Below are 11,517 nucleotides of genomic sequence, written 5' to 3'. Positions count from 1 at the left end.
ATCGGTGGGCGGCTTGAAGGAGGGTTGGATAGCTAGGTCACCCCCAAATTGATTTCTTCTCTACAAGAGGGTTAGTGCACAGCGGAATATGCTAAAGCTAAAACAATGAAAAACAAATAAGAATACAAACGCTAACACGCTCGATGTAACGTAGTTCGGAGATGATGCTCCTACTCCACGACGTCTCCTTGAGGTGGACGAGCCCTTGATCCTTCGGTGGATCAGTCCCCGGCAATCTCCGGCTAAAGCTTCTCCTTCTCGGTGGAGCAAACCTCTCACAAAATGATCTCTTCCACTTTACAAGATAAAGTTTAGATTGGGAGGAAGAGAATTGAACTTGGAAGCTTTGGGCAAGACTAAGAAGGTTTACAATTAGCACCATTAACCTTCTTCAAGCCCCAAAGCTCTCCTTAAATAAGAGGAGAGAGTTGATCAACAATCAACTCAAACCCCGACACCAGTCGACTGGTCTAAGCACCAGTCGACTGGTGTGCCGTTGGACCCAGCCAACGACTCTCTGCAGAAAGCCCGATTCTGCCAACAGCTATGTACCAGTCGACTGGTCTCAGGACCAGTCGACTGGTCCCTGTAGCCTACAAGCACAGAATGCTTCTGTGCATTCTGTGAAGTTGGATCAGTCGACTGGTCCCATGACCAGTCGATTGGTCCCAGTACATTCACTCCTCTAATCATTTCCGGAGTCGCCTTTGAAGTCCTCTTCCTCGGCCTTCGTCCCTCAGATGCACCCGAGCTCGCGGCTCCTCTTCGTGCCATCCTTCACGCTGCCTTGAAGTCCACTTCCCTCGGCTCCACTCCATTACTCCTCGTCCTGCGGTCCCTCGGATGTCTTTCACACCACCCTTCACCGACTCAACGATCCGAGCCCTTGGATGAGCTTCCCACACTTGGCCGCACCAAGTTCCACATGTATTTCTCCAAGTCCTGCAAGACTCAAACACATATCAAATACATATGAAAGCCTAATTAAACTCTTTGACACACACATCAAAACCTAGGTCGATTGCACCAACAATCTCCCCCTTTTTGATGTGTGGTAATATGTTTAAGTTAGGCATAAATAACAACTTTGAAAATTTGAAGCAATATGTAAACATGAAGCATAAAACCCAAGCTCCCCCTTAACACATGCTCTCAACCTTAATTTTCAAAGATTTGCACACAAGTAAACCAAGTAGGTTACTAACTTAACCTTCCCTTTTCTCCCCCTTTGACACCATCAAAAGTATTGTACCAGACACGTACACATACTATGGTATCAATTTCAACCAATTTTGGACCAAAAACTTGATTTCAAAAACCCTCAGAGTGTTGGAAGGCTGGTACCAGTCGACTGGTACCTGTCACAGTCGACTGGTACATGCTGAACTCAAATTTCAACCTTCTGAGACCAACTTCAGAAATGCATAAAAAATTTCAGAAAATTCAAAAAATCATGAAATTTTGAGCACATATTCCTTGAAATATCCTTTAACTAGGAAAAATATGTTTTCATGAAAAATCAAGCTATTTTTGAAATTTTGAACAAATCTCAAAAGTATCAAAAACATGCAAGTTTTGTATCAAATTGAAACACAGTTTGTAATCATATGTTTTAATATAGCTATACCATAGTAAATAAAACATAGAATTGTTTTCAAAAACATTTGAAATGTCCAACTATGATCTATGGGCAAGATGTCCATTAATTAAACATTTGCTTTCCCCATAGTTGGTCTATGATCACTAAAAATTTGATACACCACATAACTCATCAAAATGCCATAAGCATATGTGAATTATTTGTATCATCCTAATATCTCACATTTATGGTTAGAAAAGAAGACAAGTCATTGTGAGATAAAGGTAACATCTACTTAGCCCTCTTGATCATAAATCTCTATCAAGGCTAAGTCCTCCCCCTTAAGGTTCCAAGTCAACCATTTTTCAAAAATTTGAGTTATGATTTCATTGGTTGACTAAACTCAAAATCCTCTAACCCTTGAGGATTGATTTTGGCACCCAATAGAAATTCTTTCTAATTGGGTTAACCAAATATTCCTTGGGGATCCATTTTCTATTTATGGTCTTGGTTTTTGATTGCCCCCTAGCAAGTAAACAATGATAGGTCTTTTCATTATTTGGTTCATTGTATCCTATCCCATTTTTCTTAAAACTTGCCCTTTGGCTCCCAATGATCATGTTTAGGGTTTTAGAGCCAATATAAAATTTCCTAAGGGCATTGGTAAGGTATTCTACCTTTTCCCTTAATTCCCTATTTTCTTTTTCTAAACATGAATCATTTGAAGAATTAGAAGAAGCATACATATCATTGTCCTTAGAACACATGGATTTTAATTTTTCTTCAAGGCAAACAATATCATTTTTCAAAGACTTATTTTTCCTTTTTGCCTTGAACAAATCCTCATTTGTACTTTTAGTATCTTAATTAAAACATGGGGAGGAAGATTATATACCTCACTTACCGAGAAGTCCGAATCCGAAGTTTGACCTCCCCCTTCACTTGAGCTCCCTTCTTCATCTTCACTTGAGCTCTTTCCCTCTTCATTTTCGGATGAGGTGGAGGCTACATCATCAATTCCCATTAGAGCAAAATTGACTACATGGTGCTCTTCTTCCTCCGATGATGATGATGGATCATCCCATGTTGCTTTTAGGTTTTGAGCCTTCTTCCCCTTTCCTTTTGTCTTTTTCTTCTCCTCCTTCTTCTTTCCTTCTTTCTTTTTCAAGAGAGGGCAATCATCCCTCATGTGTCCTTTTCCTTGGCAATTATAACAAATGACTCTTCTTGTCCTACTCTTGCTTCTTAAACTCCTTCTAGCATGAGACTTGTTAGTAGAAAAGGTTTTAAATGCTTTTCTCATCTTCCTTACCATATATGCCTCTTGATCGCTATCTATTGAGGTGCTTGAATCCTCGGAGTCGGAGGATGATGGGGATGAAATTTTCTTCTTCCTTTCTACAACAAGAGCTATTCCCTTCTCTTTTGAAGGCTCATTACCTTGTTCATGAAGTTCAAATTCGGAAAATAATTCATCAAGTTTAATCAAGGAAAGATCCACTACAACAAAAATCACTTTTCGCAGCGCGCAAATTCACTTTTCGCAGCGCACATTGCATGCTGCGCAGTTAAAAGCTGTTGAAAGTCCTATATTATTCGCGGCGTGCATTGCGCGCTGCAGAAAATACTATCCGCGACGCGCATTGCGCGCCGCGGAAAAAGACTATCCGCAGCATGTAATGCGCGCTGTGGATTGTATTTTTCGTGAAATAAAAAATAATATCCACAGCGTGCAATGCACGCTGCGGATAATAGTATCTGCGGCACGCAATGCACGCCGCGGAAAATAATATCCGCGACACACAATGCATGCCGCGGATAGTAATTTCCGCGGCGTGCATTGTACGCTTCGGATACTATTTTCTGCAGCACGCAATGCGCGCCGCGGATAGTCTAATGAATGTAAAACAAAATAATTTCATTATGCTAAAACAATCAATAAACATTTCACAATAAATTAAATACAAATCCAATCCACACACAATTAATAAAAGTCATTTCATTATACCAAAAAACAATTTTAAGATCCAAGAGTAGCTATTACAAACTTCGATTAAACTAGTTATTACATATCAACAATTAAACTTACGATCCACACAAATTAGTATATTATGTATCAATCACACAATACTGTAAATTTTGATATCCATGCAACCGTGCTTCCTATTGCAACATCAAGAAACTGCATTTCATCATTTGGTCGAATTAGGTCAACCTTTTCCACCAAAACTTTATCAACCCAAACTTTCCAACATGATCCACCAAGAATAACATGATGCACTTTTGTGTTTGGATCTGTGGATGCAATTCGACCTTCTGCAACAACTAATTCTTCAGCAGACCAATGAAGCAGCTTACATTTAGTATTAGCACAAATATCTCCACGACTCACATTTCTCAAATTTGACTGTAAATAAACAATACAAAGTTATTAATTCAATCATATATATTTTTGTAATAATTTTGTGATTCAGAAATACATAATTTTATGATAATCACCTGAAAAACACTTTTTTTGGCACCAATATTGATATCGCTATTGCTACCAAATTCATTCCCAATACCGCTACAAATGCCACCACTAGCAATCTAATTTTACAACCAAATCGTGTCAAGCAATGTCATCATGATAATTCAAAAGCATTTAAGTGTACATATCAAACTTATTTTATATATATTGTTTACTTACTAACCTGTTCTGGATGATTTTGTTGTCTCATACTTTGTAAAAACATAGACCTCATTTCTTGCATTTCTAGTTGATTTTGTTGCCTCATTTCTTGCATTTGTTGTTGAACATTTTGTACTATAGTTTGAAGTTGTTGAACTGTTCTATTTTGTTGCACAGAAGCTCCAACTTTCAATGTGTTACTCCAAAACCCATTTCGTGCACTCTACCCCGAGCTTCTTTGCCAAACACAATGTTAATTACATCATCAACAATATTAGTTGTGTTTTGAGATTCGGGTGGACATTCTAATATTTTTTTCTGCAACAAAAAAAAACTTTCAATATATTATCATTAATATAATAAATGACTATACAGAACATCAACATATCATGCATGTAAATGAAATCAACATATAATAAAGAAATCAACTCATGTGAAAATTCTAAAATAGAATAAAGAAATGCACAGCTACATATACCATGGGTGTTACAAAAATTATTATCAATGAACTATAAAAATTTCTGCATGTGAATAAATGAACTATACTGAACTTAGTTCAGTTCAAAAGTCAACTAAATTCAAAGGGTGTTACAAAAATTATTATCAAAACTAAGTTTAAACAATAAGGAATTTTAAAACTCACTTCATATACCAAGCAAGATTAAAACAGACAGACAAACTTTAGAGACTTATGTTCACTGACCATATAAGAAAAAACCTCAGACTATTATCAGATACTGATTTAGTTCCAAAGATAGAGTAAATACAAAGGATGACACAAAAATTATTATCAAAACTGGTAAATAAATGAAAAAAACCTACAATTGCGAATTTGAATAACTAATAACTAGCAAAAATAAACCAAAGCAACAAAAACATAACACGGTACGAAGTCAGAAACGACAAACACAGCTGCAATTGCATAGGCACATATTTCGAAAATTAAACACATTTTACATACATTCTTACGGATCTAAAACAGGTTACAAGTACTTGACAATTACAATGTTTCTGCTTCATAAATTGAGAGACTGTTGACAAGCTTAATGCCAGCAAAGATCACAGAGAAAACATTAAAAAATCAATGGAAGGTTTAGCTGCAGCATTGCATGAAAGGTTTACTGACTCCAGAGAAAATTAAGAAAAGCTTTTGTCACAGCAATCTAAAATTGAAGATTATAAGCTTCAGAGTGAGCGATTAAATTCAGAAATAAAAAACACGAGGAGATCTTAAGTATAAAAAGTCATTGATTTACAGTAGCACTCTTACAGCAACAGAGTAACAGATGATGAAATACCAGCAAGAGATGAATAAACTAAAATGGAGATCTTAAGTATAAATGCTTATGAAAAACCATATGAGTGGAATAAAATACCAAAGAAATCTAAAATGAGTGTGTCCAACCTTTTCTTCTGGCACAAAAACATCCTTATATAAGTGATATGCCTCTCTACATTCATCCTCTTTTTGAACTCCTTTTGAACTACCTTCATCTTGAGATTGTGAGTTATAAGTTTCACCATGGAAAACCCAAATAGTGTAAGTAGGATCAAACCCCTTAATAATTAAGTGGTCGTACACTTGGTCAAATTTCATATACTTTTTATTTTTACAATGCTTGCAAGGACATAAGATTACTTTACGTGTTTTTGCATAGTTCCTAGCTTGTGCAATAAATTTTTTAACCCCTTCTTCATACTCGGGTACAAGCCTTGAAGGCAGATGCATCCATTTCTTATCCATCTCGTGAATAAACCTTTTTCATTTATATGAAATCATTATGAAATTTTATCAAAATATATGTATAAGAAAACATCACATAATAAATAAAAAACCTAAATATAAAAAATTGATTCCTACATCATAATATTTTGTAACGATCCAATTAATAATCATTGACCACAATCTAATATAAAACTAATTACATCTGATGTGAAAAATATAAAGAAGATGTTCATTATATAACTTAGATGACCACAATCTAATATAAAACTAATTAATTGCATCTGATGTGAAAAATATAAAGAAGATGTTCACTATATAACTTAGAATTGAGAAGTGGTCACTGATATAAAGAAGATGTTCACTATATAACTTAGAATTGAGAAGTGGTCACTATTATATATGTATCCTTTTGCCTATAAATATACCACAAGCCATACAACTCCATTTGAAGAGGTTTCATCCACAGTTTTATTGGGAACAACTGAATCAGGGACCTCATGATGAGCATTCTCTCTAGGTGGAGAGTTATTAAGAAACTCTAAAAATTCATCCAGCAGTATTCCATCAAATTCAAGAAAATCATGGTTGGAAGATGTCTCAATGATAGCAGAGGTCATAGCTTGCTCAGTCATAGGATTGAACAAAGTAGTCTGACAATCTAAGGATTCTGGACCAAGAGGAAAAGAATCTTCAGTAGTTGTGTCATCATCATAATCCTCTTCGTTAAAAGGTGCACCATATTGCTCCCCAATTTTAGGACCTGAACCACTTTTCTAGAAGATTTTGCAGACAACATATGCATCCTAAAAGAATCTAGCATCAACCAGTTCCTTGCTTTCTAGTCTGTACTCATACATCATCCAGTCAGTTCTAATGCCTTTTGGAAGCTTTCCTACATGAAAAACCAAAGATTTCCTCATCCCAATGGTAGAAGAGTTGTGAACAACATCTTTATCCTTTCCAGTAGCTTTCTAGTAGCCATTTCCAGTTGTGCAATTTTCTCTAGAGCCATTAGGATATTTTCTATCTCTAGCACAGAAGAAGTACCACTCAAGGTCTTTGTTATGCAATTGAGATTTGCCTGGGAGATCCCAAGGGGCAAATTTGTACAATTCAATTTCAGTAAGAGCTTCAAAATGGAAAGGCTTTTAAACAACAAACAGGTTATTAAACAACTAATTCTCTTTCAGAACAACAAACAGGTTAAATAATATTGCTCTTTCTAAGACTAATAACAACAAACAAGTTATGAGCATAGAATTGTACCAGATTGTGTTCCTCGACAGCTCCCTTCTTCTCATTTGACTTCCTAGCTGTCAACATTTCCACAATGATTTCCTCTTTTTCTTCAGTTCGGTGCGGGGCTTCGTCGGCTTTAGGTGGAGCGCCTGGAAGCCCACCATGGCTCTCAGCAACAACAGCATGCCCTCCACCCCTTTCCACTTGGCTCCATCACTCGCAACATGCTCACCACTATCTCCATTGTGCTCACACAACCCCTAAGCATCAGCTCTGACTCGAACGTGCTCGGCCTCTCCACCAGTCGATCACATTTGCCTAGTGAAACCCTAACAACAAATCACTCGAGGAACGACGCGCTCGCCGCCACCATCTTCTTGGCTTGCCTCCATGTGTCGTCGAACACAACGAGGTGGACAGAGGACAAGGGAACCCCCTCGGTGGAGAAGAGGGAGAGATCCCTGACGCCGAGGAAGAGGAAGACAACGAAGGGGTGAGGCCTCTTCCCCCTGCCTTTAACCCGACCGGCGCTGGCTCCACCATCGTAGCGTTCGTCCTCTACTCATAACGAGAAGGAGGAGGACAACGATAGCGGATGACGAGCGGCCTTTCTTCGACCTCGAGTTCGCTGTCGTTACAGATGACGAGGAAGAGGATGAGTCGGGAGAGAAGAGGGGAGGAGGTGGAGAGGGAATTTAACTTCACTGTGGGCACCGATGGAAGCTATGGTGCGCATCCTCTTCCTCGTAGTCAGTTGGCAGAGGGTTTACGGGCAGAGAGGGTTTGCGGCAGAGAGGGGTTGCAGAAAAATTCGGCGGAAAGAATTTGAGGAAGAAAGAATTTGGTTTTTTTTTTGGAAGGCAAAGGGTCTGTGGGCGGAAAGAATTCATACAATCTTTAACAAATTATTTACAGCGTACAAGTAAGTTGCTATTAATATTTAATTTTAATAAATAATATTTATTGATCATGTGTATTTGTTTACGCCATCATTTATATAATTATAATAATATTAACAGTGCACTCTGTATGCTGTTAATATTAAGTTTTAACAGCGCACTTTATATGCTGTAGAAAAGTTTATTGACAGTGTACTTTTTTTGCACGCCGTCGTTTATTTAAATATTATACTATTCGCAGCGCACATAATTAGGTGCACCGTAAAAACTATTATTAACGGCATGCTCTAATTGCACGCCGTTAATGATGTGCTGCGGAAAGTCATATTTGTTGTAGTGATCCCTAGATACCTTATACGCATCAACCATTGATGCCCATAAGGTGGTTCTAGGAAAAGATTGGAGCACATACCTTACTAGGTCTCGATTGTCAATCTTCTCACCTATTACATGAAGTTCATTTACTATCTTCTTGAATCTACCATGCATTTGACTCACGGTCTCATTGGTCTTCATGGAAAAGGTTTGAAGTTGCCCCAACAAAAGATCTCTCTTGGCCCTCCTAGATTCACTTGATCCCTCATTTAATTCAATGAGTTTTTCCCAAAGCTCTTTAGCAGAGTTGAATGGTCCTACTTTGCTTAATTGCTCCTTGGAGAGTCCACATTGTAGAGTTGTTGTGGCTTTTGCATTTGCTTGAACCTTCCTTGCCATCTCTTTTGTCCAATCCTTGGTTGGAAGAGGCGCTCCCGACCCATCTTTTGGTTTCTCAAATCCATCTATAACACTAAATCAATTTTCAATATCATTCATTAAGTAATATTTCATCCTACCTTTCCAATATGCGAAGTCATTGCCGTCAAAGAAGGGTGGTCGAGCGGTGCTGTATCCCTCTTGAAGCGCCATCTTGATGCTTCGGTTGATGGTTAGTTCTTCCGATGCTAACCTCGCTCTGATACCACTTGTTGGAGGATTGGTGGCCGGCTTGAAGCGGGGTTGGATAGCTAGGTCACCCCCAAATTGATTTCTTCTCTACAAGAGGGTTAGTGCATAGCGGAATATGCTAAAGCTAAAACAATGAAAAACAAATAAGAATACAAACGCTAACACGCTCGATGTAACGCGGTTCGGAGATGATGCTCCTACTCCACGACGTGTCCTTGAGGTGGACGAGCCCTTGATCCTTCGGTGGATCAGTCCCCGGCAATCTCCGGCTAAAGCTTCTCCTTCTCGGTGGAGCAAACCTCTCACAAAATGATCTCTTCCTCTTTACAATATGAAGTTTAGATTGGGAGGAAGAGAATTGAACTTGGAAGCTTTGGGCAAGACTAAGAAGGTTTACAATTAGCACCAGTAACCTTCTTCAAGCCCCAAAGCTCTTCTTAAATAAGAGGAGAGAGTTGATCAACAATCAACTCAAACCCTGACACCAGTCGACTGGTCCAAGCACCAGGCGACTGGTGTGCCGTTGGACCCAGCCAACGACTCTCTGTAGAAAGCCTGATTCTTCCAACGGCTATGTACCAGTCGACTGGTCTCAGGACCAGTTGACTGGTCCCATAGCCGACAAGCACAGAATGCTTCTGTGCATTCTGTGAAGCTGGATCAGTCGACTGGTCCTAGTACATTCACTCCTCTCATCCTTTCGGGAGTCGCCTTTGAAGTCCTCTTCCTCGACCTTCGTCCCTCAGATGCACCCGAGCCATTGGCTCCTCTTCGTTCCATCCTTCACGCTGCCTTGAAGTCCACTTCCCTCAGCTCCACTCCATTGCTCCTCATCCTGCGGTCCCTCGGATGTCTTCAACACCACCCTTCACCGACACAATGATCCGAGTCCTTGGATGAGCTTCCCACACTTGGTGGTTGTTCGCTTCCACAAGTGTACGGAAATGTCGCAAGTAATATAAAAGATTATCGTATCCACAGGGACTGGAATAAGCACTAGAAATATCTCAAAGCAAATTAGCTAAACAAGTAATCAATTGATTTCAAATGCTAAGGATGAAAAACAAATCTAAAATGAAAGATTAACAAACAAGAGTTTGGGGTTTGAGTTATGATAAAGGAAGGTTCTAGGAGTTTTGGTTTCTTTGTAAGATCTCTTGAATGTAAATGGTTTACCAATTCTTATTTCTCAATTGTCTAATATTTGTAGAAGGTTGTTGGTTCTCTCTTGCAATAGATAACCGGCTTAGGACTGAAAAATGTACCTAAATGTGATCAATTAGATATGAACCTACGTTGTCCTTACACAGGATTGCACCTATTACTATGCTTCCCTCGGATACCAACATAGAAGTTCATAGCTTCTTAACCCATAAAGATACAAGGATTGAATAATAAGATCTATCCTACCCTCTTGAATATTCTCATTTCCCCTTCAAGGTTATCCCTCAAACGTCCTTACACGGGCTTGCACCTGTCACGTGGATCCCTCGGAAAATCGAGTGAGAGTTAATCTCTACAAAGTCTATAAGATATCCAAACAATCAATCAAGAATGAGAATTAAGCCCTAATCACAATTAATCATTCAAGATCCAATTGATACAAACTAGGCAACATCATAGAAACAAAGAAATGGCAAATCCACAAGAGTTTACATCAATTTATCTCGCAAATACTCCCTCCATCCTAGAACAACAAGTTCTACTCCATAAAATGAAGAAAGAAAACCAAAGATAAGAAGATTACAAGCATTTCTTCAATCCCAATCCAAGAAGAGGAGAGAAAGAAAACTTATCTACAATATAGCTCCATCTTCGGATCCAATCCTCGCTTCCGGAGTCGAATTCGCCAAGATCTCCCTTTAGATCGGCCAAAAATTCTTCCAAGAATGGGAGGAATCCACCAAATCTTGCTTTCTCCCAAAGGGGAAAAGATCCCCTTTCAAATCTTCAAAGAGGCTTTAAATAGAGGGGGGCTTTCGAGAGCCACACGGCCCCGAGGCGAGGCCGTGTGAGGTTCTCACGGCCAGAGTCTTTCCCCTCTCTTCCATCCATACACGGCCGTGTGTGGTACACGGCCGTGGACAACTCCCATCAAGACCTCCAAGCACGGCCGTGTAGATCCACACGGCCTGGACTGCCCCAACTTCTGGAAACCTGGCACGGCTGTGTGGTGCACACGGCCAGAACACTTTTAAGCGCTGGGAACCCTGCAGGGCCGTGTGATGCACACGGCCAGGGCCTTCTTGGTCTTTGGAAACCTTACACGGCCATGTAGATCCACACGGCCATGTAAGGATTGAACTCTGATTTGCTTCAAAACTTGGCACAGCCGTGTGAGGTTCACACGACCAGGCCTTCTTCCTTTGCTGTTGCCGGTGAAAGACAAGTAACCAGTGATAGGCACTTACTTGCCACTCACTTGGTTCATATTTCTCAACCAACCCAAGGTCTCAAA

The 11,517-nt window shown here is 39.4% G+C and overlaps 1 pseudogene; it reads right to left on the bottom strand.

The window, feature by feature from the left end:
• Positions 1-6,362: 6,362 nt before the first annotated feature.
• On the bottom strand, positions 6,363-9,020 carry LOC122033897 (annotated as a pseudogene).
• Positions 9,021-11,517: the final 2,497 nt, after the last annotated feature.

This window comes from Zingiber officinale, chromosome 11B (genome assembly GCF_018446385.1).
Source record: "Zingiber officinale cultivar Zhangliang chromosome 11B, Zo_v1.1, whole genome shotgun sequence".
Taxonomy (NCBI): domain Eukaryota; kingdom Viridiplantae; phylum Streptophyta; class Magnoliopsida; order Zingiberales; family Zingiberaceae; genus Zingiber; species Zingiber officinale.
Note: the sequence above shows the minus strand (reverse complement) of the source record. Positions and strands in the feature narration are given on the sequence as shown.